The 22,734-nt window shown below is 39.6% G+C and overlaps 1 protein-coding gene across 15 annotated transcripts in view; it reads right to left on the bottom strand.

Moving 5' to 3' along the window:
• Window positions 1-22,734, bottom strand: part of LOC311433862 (uncharacterized protein) — a 443,722-nt gene that overhangs the window by 243,764 nt on the left and 177,224 nt on the right. The gene's annotated exons all lie outside the window — the stretch shown is intronic.

Below are 22,734 nucleotides of genomic sequence, written 5' to 3'. Positions count from 1 at the left end.
ACAGATAAACTTGCACAGGATCAGTGGGAAAGCGAACTAGAGGGAAGGACAAGTTGGTGATCCAGTCATGAGGGAAAGGGGATCTTTTTTTGCTGAAAGCCACAAACTGTACCTTAAAACCTAAATCTATGCAAGTAATTAACTTTGTCTTTACAAACCCATAGTCAGAAAATAGATTTAAATGCTACAGTAAGGATAGAAAGGGCAATGAGGGATGACTTGCCAAAACCACAAGATCCATACCAAAGATCATTCATACTGCTTGAACACAGGCAATAAGGTGTAGGCTACAATCCTCCTTAAAGTACAATATGTTCACAGTCATCTTCTTCAATTCTGTGATCTTTCCTAGTTTCACCTTTCTCTTACAAGGAAATGTTGGTCTACAGTGACCAGAGCTTTTGGGTTCTGCTTGATTATTGTCCTTTCACAAATCTGTATTTCAACGGTGCCCATTTAAACAACTGACCATCCCATACCACAGCCTAAAATCTGCCCCCTTGCTGCCTTCTTGGCTCTTACCATGAGAAAACAAGACTCACCATATTCCTCTCTGAAATTAATTCATCCCGAACCACATATTTTACTCCTAGTAGAATAACACCACACACTGTGGGATTTTGAATTGGACAAACACTACCTGAAGTGAATAAACACTAATTGCAAGCATGGAAAGGATTTGGTTCATTAAACAAAGAAATCAGTTTTTCAGCTCGAGTGAGTCAGAGGAATGTACGTACACAAACCACCCTAACTAAGGTCACACTACTTTCAAAAGTCGTAGTACCATCTCACAGAGCACAATATTCCTTTCCCTGATAGGTCTAGCCTACAGGCAATCATTTAATCTTTTCCCCATGTTTACTTGCTCTTTCTGAAACCCATTGCAAGATTTCTTAAACAAATACCTGACTTTCATCCTAACAAACCATATGTTGGACCCCAAGGGAAGTTGAAGACAACAGCAGAGCTGCCTGAAAAGTTACTAGATGCTATAATCTGCACAGTTGGGTTGCAGAAACCTGCAGATCATGCTAATTAAAGGGGAAAAGGGAAGAGGTTCATAACAGTCTCTAAGTAAACCTGCTACTAAGAAAGTTACAGTTTGCACACACTAAGTTTCTAACTAAAGCAAAGGTAAGGTAAAATAAATAAAATAAGTTATTTAAATGTATAGCAAATTGATCCATTTTCCCAACTACATTTAAATGATTTTCTGTTCCCCAAGGCAATTTTTCATTTTTGATAAATTGCCAGACTATGCTTAAGGGTCACACTAGAGTCTGTCCAGAACGGCCCAGAATCTTATTTTGAGAATTTTAGATCAATGCCTAGGCTTTCCAATAGCTCTCCCCATCCCTCCACATACTGCAGTGGTGTGAAGGCCCATTCTGATACAGAGGACAGTGACAATACAGTTAGCATGTCTCTACTTAGGTTTCCTTTCTTCAAAATAACGGAGGCAGTTTTGCTAATAACACTTGGAAGGATATTCCTAAACATAACATGCTTAATAGATTTACGTCTAAAGCTGTAACATGTTTGTTTCTAATTTCAGCCCTCGTAACGGAGACCTTCATTTGGAGATGCAAGCATTAATTAAACCTTGTGCCCTGTACATAACCTATTCAATCAAAAAGTTAAGGGAAGAGTAAAAATGCTCGTGTCCTCTTTTTGCCATCTTTCCATGTGATGTATGTCCAATCACTGAAGTAATATTTTGTTATCTAAAAAAATAAAAAAAATAATAATTATCTAATTGGGATGTGTGCTTTTAGGTCACAACTAGTCTGCTGTCTGAGACCAGAGAAAACAGTAAGCAGCCACTTTAGGATAAGAGTATTTTGGGTGGCTTGCCCCTCAGCTTCCTTCTCATAGTAGTCCCTTTCTTTAAACAAGATCATATATACTTAAATACTATCAGCCATGTACAGGCACTCACATGGCTGGGTCTTGCAGAATCAGGTTAAAGGCCCTCAACACAAACTGACCCATCCAAAATATACATCACAGATTACTTGTGGTTCCAATCAAATTTTGTCAGCACAGGTCAAGACGCAAAGCAAATTACCCACTTTTACTTTAGTTCTGCTTAGATCATCCTTCTTGTACCAGAACTATTTCACTTTGTGCTAGAAATCTCAACACTACACCATGGGCCACAGCCCAGAAGTCCCCCTGCCTACCAAACACCTACCAAAGACGGTGCAGTTTGGGTTAGAAAAGAACTGTGCTGCTTTAGTCAGTAGACAGAAAAATCACTGAGTTCTTGTCCCTCAGCCATGGTGTTTGCTCACACCACTTAAGGGGTTGTTCAGTTTTCAGTTTGAGGTTGGTTTTGTTTGTTTGTTTGTTTTTGTTTTTGTTGTTGTTTTTTGTTTGTTTTCTTCTTTAAAACAGAGTTGGTCAGAGTTTGCCGAAGTATTGCAACCTGGATTATTTCTATCCTTGCTGTTATTTGAAAAGCCTAACTGAATTTAAAAGTCTTGTTAGCTCAGCTTTAAAAGACAAAAAAGGACAAAAAACTTCAGCTAACATGGGACTGATTGTAGGGAAGATTTAAAAAAAAAATTTTTTTGAAACCAACTTTAAAAGTGAACAGACAACATTAAAGGAAGAAAATAAGATAAATAACAAGAAATCCTGAGAAGCAGAACCGTTACTTTAAAGGCAAGAACCATTTCACATTTGAATGTTCATCGTACTTAAAGTATTTGGTGGGCAGTCCAACAGAAAATTGCATTATTGCAAGTAAGGTTAAATGAACATGTTGAAAGGCACTGAACACAGTGTATGTTGAAAAGAATTAATGACAAAAAAAAAAATTGGAATCTCTACAGAGATTTGAGGAACCTCATATCTGCTATGAGTAGGTGAGAAGTGCCAGCCTCATACCAGGATGCAGAAGTTAATCAAAATCCTTTTGATGACACAGGAAAGGCTTCCCTTGGCTTCAGTGAGCTTTGAAACATGCTCACTAGCCAGAAGTCCAAAGCTTCCTATTTTCAATAGTACTGAAACTGGTGCCTGCTGACCGAAGTAGATCACACTGTTTAGGAAGTAGAATGCCAGTAGGTTGGGAGTTTGTTTGTTTTAAGTCTTTGTCATTATATTCCTCCTTAGTTTAATTATGAATTAATGTGTTTCCATTAACCATTACTGGTTCTTTTTTCACATCAAAAATTGCCATAATTTGGGAAAAGAAGGCAGAGAAGAAGAATCCCACTGTTGAAGCATAGATTTAATCCTTTTTTTTCTTTCTTTGCTTGTATTTTAACATAGGCCATTGTGAAGCTCTCACACTCATACCCTTGTAAAGAAAAATTTTGCATCCTATCCACATGTGAATAGAAAAGATGCAATTTTGCAAAGTAATCTCATCAATCCTATACTGAAAGACCATCCCACTAAAAATCATTCCACCTTTGCCTCTGATATGTGGAACCAGGAACAACATAGGAATCCAGCATTTGGCTACTTGGTTCAATTTTGAGGTACACAGTACGAGGAAGACATGGACAAACTGGAGGGAGCTCAACAGAGGGCCACCAGGATGGCCAGGACTGGAGCACTTTTTCTGTGAGAAGAGGCTGGGGAAGATGGGCTTGATCATACTGGAGAAGGGAAGGCTTGGGGGACACATAACAGTAAGCCCCCAGTAGCTCCGAGGAGGGCATCAAAAGGCAAAGTTGGGCAATCCTGTGGTCACATAATTCAGATATTGGGTTCTCATCCTTTATTGGGTTTCTCCCAACCACATTTCATTTTCCATAACAGGAGGTTGCCATTACTTTGGAGCTGTGATTCTGAGTACTTTAAGACCACTTATACTCTGGTACCTCAATTTTCTTCTACAGAAAACCATACTGCTATAGCAATTAGCAGTTGCTAATTACTATTAGCAATAATAAAACATTAGGAGAATGGTACTTGAATACTCTTATCCAAAACAATGTGAATTCTTATTCACCTTTGCCGGTGTAAACACACATTAACAATCAAAACAACCTGCAAGTCATTCTAAATTATAGTGATAGTTGATGGAATTGTAATAGGAGGAACCTGGGTGCAAAACCCAAAGGCAAAACAATCAAGTTAAATGAAACTTCTTCTTGTAAACACTGGATTTCAACTACAACAATCTTTCTGGGAAACACAAATTTTAGTAATATACTACCTTGAGGCAAACTGTATTTCCCTTTCTAGGTTACTAACCAGTAATTTGCCACTGGGAAGGCACAGCCCACTAACCCAAGCCAGTAATTTGTCACAAAACATCACAGACATTCTTACTAGCATGTAGTCCACTGATTTCATTATTTATGTCAGAGCCCCCACCAAGAGATGAAAAATCCAGGAAGACGCCACAAGTCAAACATCGCCAAGGACTAAGCAATTCCCATAGCGCCATCTTGAAGTCAGTCCAGATTTTGTCACTCTCTAATTACAAAATGGCACTTCCCTCCAAATTATTCCTGACTGATTTAAGTCAGTAGCAGATTCTAATAAAATGTAATTACAAGATTCTTCTTCAGTAAGTAGATGAAAGCTGAAGAGAAACTCTCCACTGAATCAAACTTTTCTCACCTTAGCACCCCAGAAAAGCTCCCAATGAAAATGCCACCATCGGATACAGTTTATATGATAAAAAAAAAAAAATACAGGAAATTACAGAGATTGGGATTCAGTATTCTAAAAGGAATACCAGTTCTTCCTCCTCAGTGTCAATCCTTTTGAAGTAAGTAAGACCAAGTCATCATGGGTAATTCGGCACTCAAAGTTGAAGAGAAAAGCCAGTGGGATTTTCTAAAGGCAGCTGCCTTCAACTCCCATTGACTTCAGTGTTCCTTAAAAATGAACATATGTTTAAACCTTTGCAAGAAAGGTTCTGGAATATTTAAATAAAAATCAAAAGCAGAACCCTTGCCCTTATCAGTGTTTGGCCTAGACATTAAATTATTATGCACATAAGGCTAAGCACTACTACATCTTTTCAGGATTGGGGTCATAGTTCACATTAAAATAATATCTTGTAAATTGCTTATGTTCAATGGAATACAGCAAGGCTCAGGAACAAAATATAATCAGGGTACTTGATCTTCCCCAGCTACAGCCAAAAAGAAAAAAAAAAAAAAAAAAGAATTCTCAAGAACATAATATAATCATAGCACCCATCTTCAGACTTTGAAATACTCTTTCCATCTGTATTGATAAATTAGCCTGAGTAGAAATACAAATTAATGTGAAATTACTTAAAATAACATCATTGAAGTTATTCTCCAAGTATTTTGCTCAGATGTGCTATGATATTTTTCACACACAAAATCTTAGGAAAAAAATCTTTCATTCTCAGATTGTCTATTGTACTTTTTTCATTGCTCATACATACATAGCCCTGTGTGGCAAGCACATTTAATTAATGTTTGCATTACTATGTGTGCAACTAGAATCTAATAAATAATATTGTTGTCTGTATATAGGACATCACTCATCAATACCCAAATATAATAAATTTGATTGGTAGGAGCACATGCTATATACCATCATAGTACTCACATTTTTCCTCTGCTCTTTGACTACATGATTATTTGAAACCAAAGTCTTTCTGTTGCCCAGTACAAGTCCTCTCATTATATCGAAGGATTCAGCCAGGGTATGTGTGATGCTATTGTTTTAATGCACTGTAGAAGGAGACTGAGTAATCAACTCACTTGCAGTGCATTCAAGCTGTCAGTAAGTCCAAAGTAAATTAGACAAGGTCATACATCAGTACTTAAGTGGAAGACATCACTTTTGTGTTTTTTTTTCCCTGTAACATTCTGTTCTCTTCTGCTTCTGTAACAATATACATTTCACAGAATCAGAGAATATCCTGAGTTTAAAGGGACCCACAAGGATCATCAAGTCCAACTTCTGGCTCCACACAGGACCACCCAAAAAAACAGACCGTGTGTCTGAGAGCATTGTCCAACTGCTTCTTCCAAATGTCCAACCTCCATATCTGTCTTAGTAAAGTACCTTTCCCTAACCTCCAGCCTGACCCCCCCCGTCCCAGCTCTGTGCCGTTCCCTCAGGTCCTGTTGCTGTCCCCAGAAAACAGAGCTCAGCACCTCGGGAGGGAGCTGCAGGCCGCCATGAGGCTTCCCCTCGGCGTGCTCTGCTCTGGGAGGCCTTCCCTCAGTCTCCTCTGCTCTGAACAAAGCAAGGGACCTCAGACACTCCTCATGTGTCTTACTGTTGAGACCCTTCACCATCTTTGTAATCCTCCCTTGGACAATCTCTAATAGTTTTATGTCCTTCTGTTGTGGTGCCCAAAACTGCACCCAGTGAGGCCGCATCAGCACAGAGCAGTGCAATCCCTTCCCTCAACCGGCTGGCAATGCCATACCCGATGCACCCCAGAACATGGCTGGCCCTTCAGGCTGCATTCCTGAATTAATTTCCTGAATCCTGAGTTGCCCATGTAAATGATGAAATACAGAGGAGCCCAATTTGAAACTCCCAAATATCATGCAGGTCAGGTGTCATTCAGAGCAAGGAGCCATGCCTATCCGATAAACACTGAGTGTTGCTGATCAGTAGTGATTCAAACCAATGTCCCATAAAAAGATTAGAGGCCTCATTTTTTGTTGCAGGTCAGTAGGCAATCTTAGCACCAGAAAACACTGCTCATAAAGACCTAGCTCCTCAGCAGTGACCTGAACAACTCTGTTCAGCAGAAGGCATTGCTGACGCTCTCGAAGAAGATGCATTTTACGAGGGAGGGCTGACTTAAAACCAGTGCAATATGTTTGGTCTTAAAGGTCATTTGTTTGGGATACCTGAGTTCTTCACATGTACACAGAGAATCTAAATGTTGCTGATGACACATTTCTGCTTGCCCTAGCTGCAGTACAAAATATTTTTTGGCTGTGAACAGCCTTCCTACGCAACGATAAGTGGTTATTGGCCTCAGATATTTCCTCTGTAAGTGAGTGCCCAGCATGAAAAGGCTGAGTGAGGGAGCCCTCCATGACCCCATACAAGGGGATGAGGAAAGGTCTGGGCCCATAAACCCTCCTTAGCAGTCAAGTCAGCAGCAATCTGAGATCATGTGCGGCCTACCTCCAAATGATGCTAAATCCACGCCAAATTTACTTTCTCAAAAAAAAAAAAAAAAAAAAAATATATATATATATATATATATATATATACTGGCTACTTGGAGATGACTATCTTCTGTCAAAGATGATTTTCAAATGCTGAAGTTCTGAGGCTCACAGAACATTTTTGTTACATTTGGAAAATGGGACTTTGTTTTTCAGAAAGTTGAAGTCAAGACTGACTTACAACACTGCAACAGAAGGAAAAGTTTTGGGGATTTTCACTCTGAACTCAAGTCTTGGGACACATGGAAGTGTGATTATTTTATTTTATTTAATTAACTAGACTTGAGTGATTTTCAAAAAGAACAAGTAAAATCAAGTTACCTGAAATCAATAGGTGATGTGTTGAATGAGTGGATAGTTAGCAACATACACCATTTTTATACCTAAATGAAGTTTTTGTTTAGTAGAGAAAATGAAGAAAGATCTACCTAAATCACTAACATATTTAATTAAAATAAGGTAATTATTGTAGTTATATTTGAACAGACGATACAGTTGCAGCAATTATCTGCAATTATGCAGCTCCAATCACAGAATAATAGAGGTTTCAATGTCACTAAGCACAATAAGGATAATTACTCTTTCAATTATTCTGATGGGCTTGTAATTAGCAACTTTAAAAAAAAAAAATCTTCATGGGGACGCAATAGTAAGACTTCAACTACAGGCTGATTGAGAGTGATCAAGGTATCTGGGCAAAAAAGGAAAAGCAGCATCTTCAGTTGGTTCCAAACTCAGCTGAATTGCCATGTACTTCCCACAGAAATAGCACTTATTCCATGATCATAACAAAGGGACTCAATCATGTTTTAATAAAATCCTCTGCTTACTGAACAGGACCTTAAGAAAGCAGTATTTAATAACACATTTGAAAAAGCTTATATAAAAATCTCTCCTTCAACAGAGGATAGCCAGATCCAGAACTGCAGCAAAGCTACAGGACAGGTTCATTCAAACCTGCAACTGGTTCTTAAATATTACATCCTCGGTGTGAGGAGGAAAAGATTTGAGCTAACGTGTACAGCTTCTTTAAACATGTAACTGAAAACCAGACAGGAAAGAGAGCAGAAACTCCACAATAGCTGTGCTAGCAGACTATACTCCAGGGATAACAATTCCTCCTTACAAATTTCTATATTAACTGTCTCCAGATTGTCAGTTTTTCTGTGGTTTAACTTTGGTGCACACAGCAATAGCTGCCTTACAAGAATGCATGCATTTAAGAGATGGACACCACCTCACAATCACTGGGTGTTATCTGTTTTGCAGTAGACTGGGAACAAACCTTTATTTCTGCCAGCAGTGTCCAGGCTGCACCAAACAGAGTGGTCATGTTCAACCACCTGACTGCTGTCAAGCAAGTCTGCCCTTTGGGCACCCAACACCTCTGTTGAGGCTACCAAACACTGATCAAAATCACCTGCTTCCTGAGTGGGAATGAGCAAGACATCCCCTCTCCACTTCGCTTACTCTTCCCAGACACCCGTGATCACTGTAGTGCTCCAACTTACTTGAGGCATAGTTGGATCCATCTTACTTTAGGCATGTGGTTGACGCATCTAAGCCTAGGAGCAAAGTTAGCCTGGGTTTCCTGTACAGCCAAAAAAGGGAGAAGGAGGGATATGAGGTATGGTGGACTGAATTGCTTCTTAGAAGGGTTTATCCCACCTCAGTCCCTCCTGCAGCTACAGTCCTGCAGTCCTGGGGGTAATGCAGCAGGTCCAGTCTGGCCCTAGGAGGAGAGTGACTTTCTTCTCTGTTTTACATCCTCAGTAAGGGTGGCAGAGAAAAAAAAAAAAAAAAAAAAAAAAGGGGGGGGGGGGAAAGGGGGGGGTACCTGCAGGGTTGCCATGGCATCCATGACATCATACTATACTATTCCTCACCCAGCACATAGCCCAAAGCTTCAAGACGACTGACAGATCTGTTGCTTTTTTTTCCTCTCTCCTGGTGCCATACCTGTGGGACACAAAAGATGCAGATACCTCCTTGCTGCTTGGCCAAGACCTCAGGAAAATACAGCTGTCTTACTGGCAAGGAGTATCTCCTTTTAAACTGTATAAAACTTGGCAGAAGCAACCATGGAAATTATTTTCAGGAAGAAAAATGGTTTTAAAGTCAGATTTGAAACTGACAGTTAATTCTAGAGAAGGCTCTGACAAGTTCCCAGATTCATCCCTTATATGAGTGGCATAATCTTTTCCACTCATTTGCAGAACTAGAAGTTCATCTAAGAATCAAAACAGAGGCTTTCACACTTTTAGACTATGAGCTGGAATCAAATACACACACAAAAAAATCATTTTTCTCTCCCTAGAGAGAAATGATATGCAACAAACAGAAAATACATTTGTTGTGGATAAAAAATAAAAAAAGGTGCAATGCTCTTATACATTTGCTGAAAAAGCCGAAAAGATAAATGCTCCATTTTGTGGGGCTGAAAGAAGTAAAGGTTTTAGAAGCCTCTTTCCGTGTTTCCTTCAGAGTTTAGTTTTAAAAAGAAAACTGAGGAAACACAGTGCTTTCAAGATAATGCTGAGACCCACTGCTAGGCTAATGGCTTTGCCTCTGCAATATGTATTTAGATTTGAGAGTTGGCAAATAGCATGCACTTGACCATGAGACTCAAGCAACCGGCTCACTCCAGCCACGGTGCTCTGCCTCCTCTCCCAGTCTAGGAGTCAGCCTGCATTGCAGCCTGCTGGTGGCCAGGCACCACCAGAGACCCAAGGAACATACTCCAGGTCCCTATTGGGTACAGGCCCACTGGAAGGCACGTCTCCTGCCAACAAATTGGGCTAACCGGCAGCTGCTCCCCTGAGCGTCTGGTGTGCACTTATCATAGGACCTGCATACATGAGGTCTCACGAGCTGGTGGAGAAGGCTAGGAGGAGTCAGGATTTCAAAAAAGACAAACCCTGACTATTAAACACATCTACTGCAACAGAACAAAATGTACCAGCCTCATCTCTTAATGGATTTCAGCCATTTTGAACTAGTGTAGAAGCAAAGAAAATACTACTACGTATTTGCCCATCACAACTCAATCTACCTCATCTTCACTAATAAAAAGAGAAGTTATGCAGTTTGCCTGTTAGGCCAGTACTTTTTTGGTAATATAAGATCACGGGAAGAACACAAGCTACATTTGAGCAAGGCCCACCCAGCAAATGATCAGTCATTGTGCCGTATAAAAGCGGCAGTAGCTTAATCAGGACTGCTGACCCCAGTGGTGATTAGACGGCATGTGGAGGGCCAAGGTCTCCCAAGGAGACAATCTGCAGTCTTGCAGGGAAAGAATGTCCTCAATATGTTTGAAAGCAAAATTGCAATGACATCTGCACGCTACTGGTCAGACTTTTCTTATTATAGTCTAAAAATGTCTTCTTGTATTAGGTTTTGTGACAACTACCAGTTGCTTGAGTGGAATACAAACGTCTCCCCTGGAACCACATACCAGTTGTTGCCTTTCAGCTTGCAGTTTTTCAATAATTGCACATTCTTCAGAATAATGAAAAATTAGGAACTTCAGATTTTCAGTCTACAACTTCCTCGTAAGGGGGTGTCGAGAGGCAGGAGACCTTTTCTCCATTAACACTAGTGACAGGACCTGCGGGAACGGGGTTAAGCTGAGGCAGGGGAAATTTAGGCTGGACGTCAGGAGGGGGTTCTTCACAGAGAGGGTGGTTGCACACTGGAACAGGCTCCCTAGGGAAGTGGTCACTGCACCGAGCCTGTCTGAATTTAAGAAGAGATTGGACTGTGCACTTAGGCACATGGTCTGAACTTTTGGGTAGACCTGTGCGGTGTCAAGAGTTGGACTTGATGATCCTTAAGGGTCCCTTCCAACTCAGGATATTCTATGATTCTATGATTTTGTCTATAGCAAACAGTTTACTTTTTCTCTGTGCTTGTTCTTCATTTCCAGTTTCTTGTTTTAATACGATGGTGTTGGTTTGTGCACATTCATCTAAGAAGACTGAATTATTTTTCCTCCCAGTAGTGCTTTCTGTATATATATAATTTTTTTTTTTTAATTTTTTTTTTTTTTTTTTTTTGGGGGGGCAGATCGTCGCAGCTCTATTGATATACATTCTTCACTGCTATGTTAGCATTTGCCTTTCACATTTTTTTCCCAAAAGATTAGGCTGCTGCAGTGCTCTGATTTTCTTCTTTTCATTTTCTATACATTTCACTTAATTTAGTCCTGAACTTTGAACTGTTTTCATTTTAAAACAGTCTCTAGTTAGTTCTGTTATTGTTATTTGTAGGATTTGTCATAATGTTGAATAGCTTTATATTTACAGCACTTAGTACTCATTTCTATTCTGCCATGTTACGTAAATGGCTTTCTATGTCAGTACTGCCTTCACCTTTTCCTGTGCTTCTGGATGTGTAGTGCACATACACTTTGGGGCAAAAATAAATAAATAACCTAACTAATTTGTATGGCCCTACTTTGTAAGCTCTTCTGAACACTGACAGAGAAAAATGCAACAACAGAGAGCCCTGCAGGCCCTCTCCTGCATTGCACTCAAGAACTCAGACAGACTTTCACATATACAGAATGCATGTCCTATCTCTTCTGTACACCTGATCCATAGAAAACTTACACAACACTTCCCAGACATAAGCTGCAATCATATGACACCCATAACTTTGTCCAGTTCTTTGAAAATGAGACAGAAATGTGGCTTGCCTGCTTCTTGTTTGTTGGGAAGAAAAGTAGGTGGTGATGTTTGATGACTGCAAAGGACTGTTCATTGCATGTTCGTTCCTATTCCACAAACAACAGACCTGACTCAATGTCTTCAAAGTGAAGCGCTATCACAGCAGATTCTGAACCAGCTCTGTAGTCTTCTAATTTTCCTAAATTTTAGGAAATCATAAAACCTACTGTATTTTTGCCAGACAGCTGATGCGTATGCATTTGTAGCATCTGCTTTCATTACAGTCTCTCTGAGGTAAGCTTTAAATGGAAGCAGAAATAATATATATATGTACTATATATATATAATATATATATTATATATATTATATATTATATATTTATATATATATGTATTTAGTACATATATTTTTATATATATATATGTACTAAAACAAACAAAACCTCACTCATTATTACACACAATATGGGCATCATTAGGAAGCACAGAAATGTATCTTTCCAGAGAAGTGTCATCTGGCAGGGGAAGAGAAGTGAAGGAACCTGTAACACATCCGTGCTCCAAGGACAAAAATCACTCCACTGTATACCTGACCATCAACCACAACTCCTTCTCACACAGCAAATCCAGAATAAGAACTACAACCCTCCTCCAACAACCCAAGACACACACAACAATCATTGGTCTGTCATGTTTTATCATGTGCTAAATGATGCACATGATTTTGTGTTTACTTCTGAACCAGAGTTTGCCTTTCTAATGGGAGAAGTCCCTGAGGCGATGTATCCCAGCTCACTGACAGCCCTGGAACACCTCTTAGGTACCATCCTCATGCCTCCAGGAGCCTCTTCCCCTGCCATTCCTGTTCCATTCAAGAGGGCTGTGGGTATCCCTGTCAGCTCCCACAGCAATGCTTTCTCTTACAAACTGTCTGCACATCTCTGGCACTTGTGCAGTGAAGGGCTATGCCAAAGGGCAAGAGTTTAATTACAGAACACTTTGATTTGTTCGGTGTCCAGGGCAATCACGTGTATAAATCCATCTTTGCCTGCAACCTCTCCTTCAATTGCTTCATGTTCTTCCAAGAAAACCTACATAGGAGTCTTATAAAGAGTTTTTTGTAGCACATAAAGGGCTTGTTCCTCATTTTTACCGTAAATAGAAAGGCATATTTCTCAAAGTCTGTCATTTTTGTCAACCCTTTAAATAACATAATAAAATAAAGCTGTATTCATAGCCATCAGGATAAATAAAACCAAAAGGATCTTGCAAAAAGGCCTCAACATAAGCAAAAAAGTTTTGTAGTTTCCTTACATGCTTACAGACAGGGGTTATGTATGTGGGAGAAAAGACCAAATGACCAAATTCTGGTGCCCCTCAAATCTACACTGGATGTGGGATCATGCCAACATGAACAGGAAAAGAATCTTTCTATTTAACTAACATACATACATATTAAATTATTTCATAACTTTAATAAGTTTCTTAGCTACCTTCCAATTTAAACACATCAGTAACATCAGTATAGGTATGGTACACCATATGAATCAGCAGGACAACTCTGTAATGAGAATTATTCTACTGTTATTGATTATGTCACACCACACAGAGATGCAGATAAAAAATAAAACTACTCAGGTATACTGCCACCTCAGCTAGACAGACCACACAAAACAGCATGTCTCTGCACCATCCCTGTTGCTTGTGGCAGCAGCAAGATGGATGTTTCTCTTTAACCCACCTCTCCTCATCCCTCAGCTGCCAAGACAAGTCAGTTCACTGGGATTCTCCTCCTCTGCAGCCTCTTGGCACTCCCAGGTCAGCTCCTAAGAGGCAGAAGGATTTTTCCCTCCCTACCTTTAAACATCCCCATTCTTCAAAGCCTTTCTCTTCCTCACTCCCTTCTCTCCAGAACACTGACTGACAGTCTTCTTCAGAGACCACATCTTTCTCTTCTTAAACCTTTCCTGCGTTTCTTTCTATTGGCAGCTCTGGGTTACTGCTAGCTCCAAAATTCACAAAGTATGGGTCAGATTCTAAACCAGCATGAAAAACCAACTACATGAGGCTTAAAAATAACACCTGTATTTGGGGATGATTCCTGCTCATTCTCAGTGCTTGCAGCACTGCAACCCTCACACCCTATAGTAGTAGAGTTTCTGACTGGTTTTGTGGAACCCTCAGATGAAGGTCCTGTGGAGAAATCAGATCCTGTTGAGATTGATACCACACCAACGCATAGTAAGAGACAAACCCCACACTATACAGCACCCACAGGCAAGCCCTTCATTAGGTGAGAACAGCTTTGAACTGGACAGGACAGGATTTACACAGGCAATCTATCCATGAAATACTCCAGAGCTTGCTGAGCCAGGAGCTAAGGCAGAGCACTGCAACTGGAAGTCCTGTGACACACCATCCTCTGCTGGGCCTCACAAGGATGGATGGGGAACAGCTTTCCTGGCAGTGTGTAAAGCTTCACAGCTTTTAAGGGTCTCCAGCCCTTGTCAACACCAAACCTCATGAGCTTCCCCAGCCATTCCCACAAAGGAAGAAGGGGCTGTTCTGATCCCAAGAGCAACGTCATTGCCCAGTGATCAATTATGGTTTTGGTAAATTACCAATTCTACAATGCTAAAAAAGGTTGGACAACCTCATCTTCAAGTATTTAGTACTCCATACATTCAAACAAGTTGCACTTTTTGTGGGTTGGTTATATAATCCAAATGCTTGATGCCAAAAACTCAGAAGGGGAAAAAAAAAAAAAAAAAAAAAAAAAAAAAAAAAACCACTAACCAAAACTACTCCAAAACACTAACCAAAAATTGTGGACACTTTCTCAACGTATAAGCACCAGAAAGGGATTAATGAGTGACATTGATAATGAGTAAATTAACTAAATGTTAAACATCTTGTATGCATCTATAGTGGGGAAAAAAACATGTTCAAAGGAAACATATGAACAAGCTTTATGTCAGTCTGATATATCTGTGTGTTTGGGAAAATAAATATAGGATTTTATAATCATAGGGATGATCATCACCAAAATTAAGGCTGATAGTTGTGCATATATACAAGTATATTTGATTCTGTTAAAGAAAAACAATATATTTCTAGTAGTTATGAAGTCTTACTTTTCATTCTGAAATCAATTAATGAAAAATCCAAGTACTCGGATATTTAATAATCACAGTAAACAGAGTCACAGCCAAACAGAAAAAAAGAAAACAGCTTTTTGCTGAAAATGTGCCAGGAGGAAATAAACAGCTTTCTGGATAAGTAATAATCAACATCAAAAACTGCAATGCCATTAGGTTTTACAAAAGACAGAGTGGAATGTGCGGAAATATTAGAACAAAAAAAAAAAAAAAAAAAAAAAAAAAAAAAAAAAAAGGAAGAAAGAAAGCTATAAAATGCCCAGATACCTGACAGAAGAACAAGAAAAGGACATGGCCCAGTGTTCTGCAAAAATGATTCAAATAAATCTGTACTTTGGCAAATAGGAAAAGGAAACCAAACATGCATTAGAACTCAGTTATTCTCTTTGCTGTTTCATTTTACAGCAATATCTAAGGTCATCTTTCATATAAACTTACCCTAAATAGAAATATTTTGCTTCTGTTTACATTGAGAATGGATAGTAAAGTCATTATAGTTTATTCTTGTGCTGCTCTCATTTATCTTGTATAGTTCTTCACAAAGTAATACATTTTCTAATTGAAAAAATAAAAATAAAAAGCTTATACAACACCAATGACTGTTATAGAGAGTGAAGACAGTTTTACTGGCTTATAGAAATTGAAACAGGAAGACAACCACAAAAAAAGCCATGAAACTTTGCCAATATGCTCGTATTGTTCACAGGAATACAAAACTCTCAGGCTAATAACTCCAACTCATCATCTCTTTCTTCTACTGTACCATATTTTTGGCAAGGCCTATGAGCAAAGTTTCCATCTCTCAGCACTATTAGATTCCCATAGCATACTGCCAGTCAGCTTTATTGAAACAGAATAGCCTTTACAACTTGGACTATTTTTCAAAAGTTTCCATTAGGCTGCAAATAAAAATCACATAATTGAGTGCTTTTACAGGCTGCATGAAGAGTGTTTTCACAAGAATCTTTATACACAATTTATATGTATAGAAAGAGAAATACACATACTATTAGTTTAAAAGCAGATTTTTTTTTTTCCTGAAGAGAAACAAGAAAAAAGTAAAATTTATCAAGAGCATTATCTGGTTATGGATTTATAGTACCATTACTTGAGTTATGAAATATATTAATGTTGGAAAGATCTTGAAGTAATCGCTTTAAAGGTCTAACTGCAGGTATAAAATATTGTATTTGATCATTTCCATAAAGCACTCATGAAACTGCCCTACACTTTCTTTTGTCATCCTCTCTCTTTTTTCTATACATTCTTCCCACCAATAATATCCACACATCAGTCATTTCAGCATCTTCAATACATGTTGCCATGCTCTGCATTGTGTTAAGAGCAGGAAAGAAAGTGGATATCTCTGGCAAAAATATTTTTTTAGACAAAACTCAGATCAGAGTTAGCATTTATAATGAAGTACCACCATTAGAATGAAAACAAGTCTAGGTAATTGCTTTGATAATAACTAGGGTAAGAATGTATTTAATGCCCCCCTTCATTACAAACTCATTTGGCATCTATTTTAATAGCCAGTCTATTATAAATATATATATATATTTCATGTTCCAGTGGATGTCATATGTGCCTTGTACTTTTATAGCACTTCTATTATAATTCAACATTACAGAATCACAGAATTTCTAGGTTGGAAGAGACCTCAAGATCATCGAGTCCAACCTCTGACCTAACGCTAGCAGTCCCCACTAAACCATATCCCTAAGCTCTACATCTAAACGTCTAATTACAATTCACATCAACGTACTGAATAGTGCTGCAATATGAAATGCTCGCACTTTGTAAATGAGAAAATTAAGCTCCCTTTTGTCTGTTCCAATCCCATTTTACCCGTTTTAGACTTAGTACCAGAACTCCCCCCTTCTTCTGTTGTATTATCAACACCATGAAAACACAAAATGCAGCTCTCACAAAGAGACTATTTCACAGAATCACAGAATTTCTAGGTTGGAAGAGACCTCAAGATCATCGAGTCCAACCTCTGACCTAACGCTAACAGTCCCCACTAAACCATTTCCCTAAGCTCTACATCTAAACATCTTTTAAAGACACCCAGGGATGGTGACTCCACCACTTCCCTGGGCAGCCTGTTCCAATGTCTAACAACCCTTTCAGTAAAGAAGTTCTTCCTAACATCTAACCTAAAACTCCCCTGGCTCAACTTTAGCCCATTCCCCCTCGTCCTGTCACCAGGCACATGGGAGAACAGGCCAACCCCCACCTCGCTACAGCCTCCTTTAAGGTATCTGTAGAGAGCAATAAGGTCGCCCCTGAGCCTCCTCTTCTCCAGGCTGAACAAGCCCAGCTCCCTCAGCCGGTCCTCATAGGACTTGTTCTCCAGGCCCCTCACCAGCTTCGTCGCCCTTCTCTGCACCCGCTCAAGCACCTCTATGTCCTTCTTGTAGCGAGGGGCCCAAAACCGAACACAGTACTCGAGGTGCGGCCTCACCAGAGCTGAGTACAGGGGGACGATCACCTCCCTAGCCCTGCTGGTCACACTGTTTCTGATACAAGCCAGGATGCCGTTGGCCTTCTTGGCCACCTGAGCACACTGCTGGCTCATATTCAGCCAACTATGCACCATCACTCCCAGGTCCTTCTCTGCCTGGCAGCTCTCCAACCATTCCTCTCCCAGCCTGTAGCTCTGCTTGGGGTTATTGCGCCCCAGGTGCAGGACCCGGCACTTGGCCTTGTTAAACTTCATGCAGTTGACCTCAGCCCATCGGTGCAGCCTATCCAGATCCTCCTGCAGAGCCTTCCTATGCTCAAGCAGATCGACACACGCGCATAGCTTGGTGTCATCTGCAAACTTACTGAGGGTACACTCAATGCCCTCGTCCAGATCATCAATGAAGATATTAAAGAGGACCGGCCCCAGCACCGAGCCCTGGGCGACGCCACTAGTGACTGGCCTCCAACTGGACTTGACTCCATTTACCACGACTCTTTGGGCCCAGCTATCCAGCCAGTTTCTAACCCAATGAAGCATGCGCCAGTCCAAGCCAAGAGCAGCCAGTTTCTTGAGGAGAATGCTGTGGGAGACGGTGTCAAAAGCCTTGCTGAAGTCAAGGTAGACCACATCCACAGCCTTTCCCTCCTCCACCCAGTGTGTCACTTTGTCATAGAAGGAGATCAGGTTCGTCAAGCAGGACCTGCCTTTCATAAACCCATGCTGACTGGGCCTGATCGCCTGCTTGCCCTGCAAGTGCTGCGTGATGACTCTCAGGAGGATCTGCTCCATGAGCTTCCCTGGTACTGAGGTCAAACTGACAGGCCTGTAGTTTCCCAGGTCTGCCCTCCGGCCCTTCTTGTAGATGGGTGTCACATTTGCTAGCCACCAGTCAACTGGGACCTCCCCCGATATCCAGGACTGCTGATAAATGATGGATAGCGGCTTGGCCAGCTCCTCTGCCAGTTCACTCAGTACCCTATTTTGCTATCCTTATCCCAAAACAACAAAAAAATCACTCTAATTTTCATCACTGCTATATCATTTTAATATGCTTTCTTGCTGTAGAGTTCTTACCGGGATCTTAAAAGAAAAGCAGGCAGGAAAAAGGACTAACAGGAAAGTAGATTTTGGTCATCAAAGATATAGAAATGAAAAACATCCTTGCCTGCAGAATACTGGTGAATGATTAAGAAATATGTCACTTCATGTGTACCCTGACCCCTTCTCAGTTAGTATGGCATTTGCTCAGAGATGTCTAGTGTTTATTTTCCCCAAGCTGCGTTTTTCAGAGGAACATGGGATAAAAGAAAAAGACCAAAGAAAATAGCAGTTGGAGCTTTTTGATCTTTTAATGAGTCATAGACGGCTATCCTTGGTAAAGTGAACATGATTGGTACAGAATAAGGAAATCTAAAAGGGAATAGTAGAGTGGAAGATAATTTTTCCCTGAGTATATTTTTTGGGGGAAAAAAAAAGCATTAGTGCACTTTTTAAACTTGTTGGAACAGCCTATCACTGACATACTTCACTGAGGAGAGTCTCACTAATCCTGTTTGTAGGAACATGTGTTTGACTGCATTGCATCAATACACAAGGTATTTTGTGGCCTTTCTGGGGAGCCTGTATATGAAACCCTTAGGTGCTTAGTGTGGTCAGACCAGTGGAAAACTTCAGTATGTCCTTTAAACTGTTAGCTTAGCAGCTGTTCTGTTAAGTATTTATGTCAAATGTGATGCTTCTCAAACAGAAGCCAAAGGAACAAAAGGAAGAAACAAAATAAAAGTGTAGAAGAAAAAAAAGAAAAAAAGAAAAAAAAAAAAAAAACACATGAAAATAAGGTGAGCTTTAAGGTCAGTTAGGCTTTCCTAGTTCATGAAGTCATTCTCACCCTTGACCCTTTGAGCTAAGCTCTCCAAAGACCATCAAGGAAATGAAGCAGTCATGTAAATGTCTCCTTGTGCTAACACTCTCACAGAATAAACATGTAGTTGGAAAACACAGTACAAGCCTTTAGTTCAAGAAAACCTTTGGGAATATTGGACCAAAAATTTCTATACCTGTAAGTAGTTGTTGCTTTTGAATTGCTATAGTTTTAGCGTGGAACGTCATGAGATGTTGCTTGACTCTGTAGGAAGGTTGCCAGTGCTAGACTAGAAGGCCTGATTTCATCTTCATCAGAAAAGGTGGAAAAAATACACTTCTAGTCATGTTCACACTGAGGAATCAAAGAATAAGACTGATGCGAGACTGCCAGCTAAAACAACCTAAGGCCACTTAGACAGAGGACACCCAGATGGTCATTCCATGTTTTTTGCTCAAGAACTCAGTTGATTCACCCCATCTCTGCTTGGGATGGAATGAGAGAAGAGGTCTTGCTTATCTAGGGTCAAGTACTCAGGATCTTTAAAATATCTCACACTGACCACCTAAACACAGGGACATAAAATCCCTACTCACTTTTGAGGCCGCAGTATTGTGTCAAGCAGTATCTGGGAAAAGACTAGAAAATCAAACTACAGCAGAGAATATGAGAAGGAAGAAAGAGAAAGGATGAAGTCAGGTTGAAACTAAAGGAGAGTCATAAGTTATTCATTCGTTTCTGCTTTTCAAGCAAGGCAAGAGACCCATACAGCAGGCTCTTCCAGAGCTAAAGACATGAGCGGCTACCTCCAGAACTGGTCTAGGCAACTGTGGCTTTTCAAGTAATGCCTTTATAATTCTTGTTCTTATTCAGCAGAAATTTAGTCATATCATTTTTCATCTGGAAAAGGAGAGAGAATTAGCAAGGAAGGTATTGTTGGTTTTTACACAAACACACTCCACAACAGGGTACCACATACTGTGTCAACCACAAAAATTGTGATAAAAAAAAAAAAATTGAGACATCTCTGGGGAAAAGACTCATAGATACTGCATAATAGCGGTTTAACAGAAGTTTCATGAAGGTAATCCAGGTGTAATACTTAGAATATTCCTTACAAATCTTAGAAAGTATTAAAATGTTAATGTTGAACCTTGGGGCTCCAATACAAATAAATCGGATAGATAGGTGTTTGTAGTTTCCAGACCTCTTTCAAAATGAATAATTTATAGTTTCTCAGTAAAATAAATATTTACTGCATCCAGGAAACATTATAAATAGAATAAAGTGAATATTTTTTGGAATACTAAGTAAGCTTTCAATAAAAAACACTAATAATTCTCCTATAGTTAGTTACACTATGGCTGGACATGTTGCTGTTACCATATATTTAATTTTAAGGTTTCAGTACAAGAGACATATTCCTGCAATTTAGCATACACCTATAAACGTTTCATGTTGAATTATTAGGTTATTACTGTGATCATTGTATGTATATAACATATTCCTAACAGGCATTCCAGAGCTTGAGAAAAGGGACAGGTGCTGGAGCTCGCTATCAAACACTTGACAATCAGTCGGCTAATCATCAGCCGCGTATCCCTGCGTATGCCAATGCTGCAGACCTGAGGCTGAGACTTGGCTGAAAAATTCTACCTACAGCCTTTATTCAAAGGACTGCAAGTTTCAGTATGCCACACACACAGCAAAAAGTTGTTATGCATGGATCCGCCACTGAGCCCATGAAGATTTCTTTAATATTCTCCCTCCACAGTGAGAATTTCTTCCACCATTTCAGAAACCACGACTGTGTTTTGGACCTGTAACAAGCTTCCCTAGCACAGCAGCCTACCATAATCTGTGTATGTACAGATTTACAGTATCCTGTGAAGGTCTAATGAGCCTCTTCTTCACTTCCCCTTCTGAGCCAAAATCAGATGCTATAATAGCAATGCTCTTTACTTTAGCCAAAATCCAAATGTTAATTAATAATACAAATCACCAATACTCCATGGAGACAAAGTATACAGTACTTTTGAAAGCAGTGTTCACAGCACAAGTATGAGAAGAAATGCTCTTTGCCAGAGGAGGTTCCCTCCTAGAACAATGCAAAGGGATATGATATCACCCCTATTAACCCATTTAAGACTTACTCAACAGATCAGTTGGGTTTCACATAGATAGTACTGTTACGCTAGCTAAAAGAATGAAAAATCACTAATAGGAGACAAAACACAAAAGTTTCCTATTCTGACAGCTCACACTCCTTAATCACTTCGCGTGTAATCAAAGTGGTCTTGCCAAAATTTGTCATGGAGAATTTGCAGTAAAAATTCTGGTTATGGTAATCTTTGTCCTCTATTACCTTTAATAGCATTTTCAGAGGTGCTGCCCTAGGGAGCTGCACAAGTCCTGACATTTAAAAATCAGGCATTTGACATTTGGAATTACTTAGAAATACCCTAACAGCAGCTCAAAATAAAGGTTGTGTATGTGTGGGTGTGAATGCATGCAAGTGCACGGCTTTTCTTTGAGACACCTCTACCTTTCTCTGTGCCAAGTCTTTTCTCTGAACCACAATATGTTTGCTACTTTAAGTTCAATAATAGCAAGTTCACATTCAAGATTTAACCTGTGTCAGTGAAAGAGGGCTATTGAAATGCTAATTGCTTCGAAGTTACACTATATGCTGGCTGTTCAACATTTGCTACAAACACTGGTATGGGAAAGTCTGGATTGCAAGAGATCCCACAGTGACATCTCATAGACATTGCAAAGCCTGCTTGGACAAAGTACAAATAAACATCCACTAGAAATTGTTCAGTTCTGAAGTTGAATTCTTTTTAGCATACGTTAAAAACAGTTTTGGAATACAGTTCAGGTCTTGCAGTGGTTTACAAGATATGTATCTATTTAAATAAAATAATTAAAAAAAAAAAAAAAGTATGTCCACTATACAGATCAAAAATTCCAGGCTACGATATACATGACCTGTAGAAAATCACTGAATAGCTCAGTATGAGAATGGGAAGATAATTTGCTTCTCTTTACCCTGACCAGTATGCTAGTTATTATCTTGCTTCCTTTGAATTGCTCCTGAATATACCAATGTCACTTCTTAGTAGCCCAGTTTGAAATGTGTGGTTTAGATGTATCTTATGAAATAATAGGTAATACTAAAATGAAATTAAAATAGATTTTTTGAAGACAGAATAAGCACTACACTAATCATTACTTAATGTTGGAGACAGAAGGCAGAGAGATCTGCCTAGCATTGCATTTAGACTCCTCTTACGGGAAACTCACCAATTAAGATTTCTCTCCCTTGCATACCCCTATGATTCTTTTAAGAGAAAACAGAATTAGACCAAGGTCTCCAAAGAGGATGGCAATTTATACTGACAGTTAGAAGCTGAGTTGTTCG

The sequence above is a fragment of the Aythya ferina genome (genome assembly GCF_964211825.1).
Source record: "Aythya ferina genome assembly, chromosome: 3".
NCBI classification, from domain to species: Eukaryota; Metazoa; Chordata; class Aves; order Anseriformes; family Anatidae; genus Aythya; species Aythya ferina.
The sequence above is the reverse complement of the archived record's forward strand: the minus strand, read 5'-3'. Positions and strand labels throughout refer to the sequence as shown.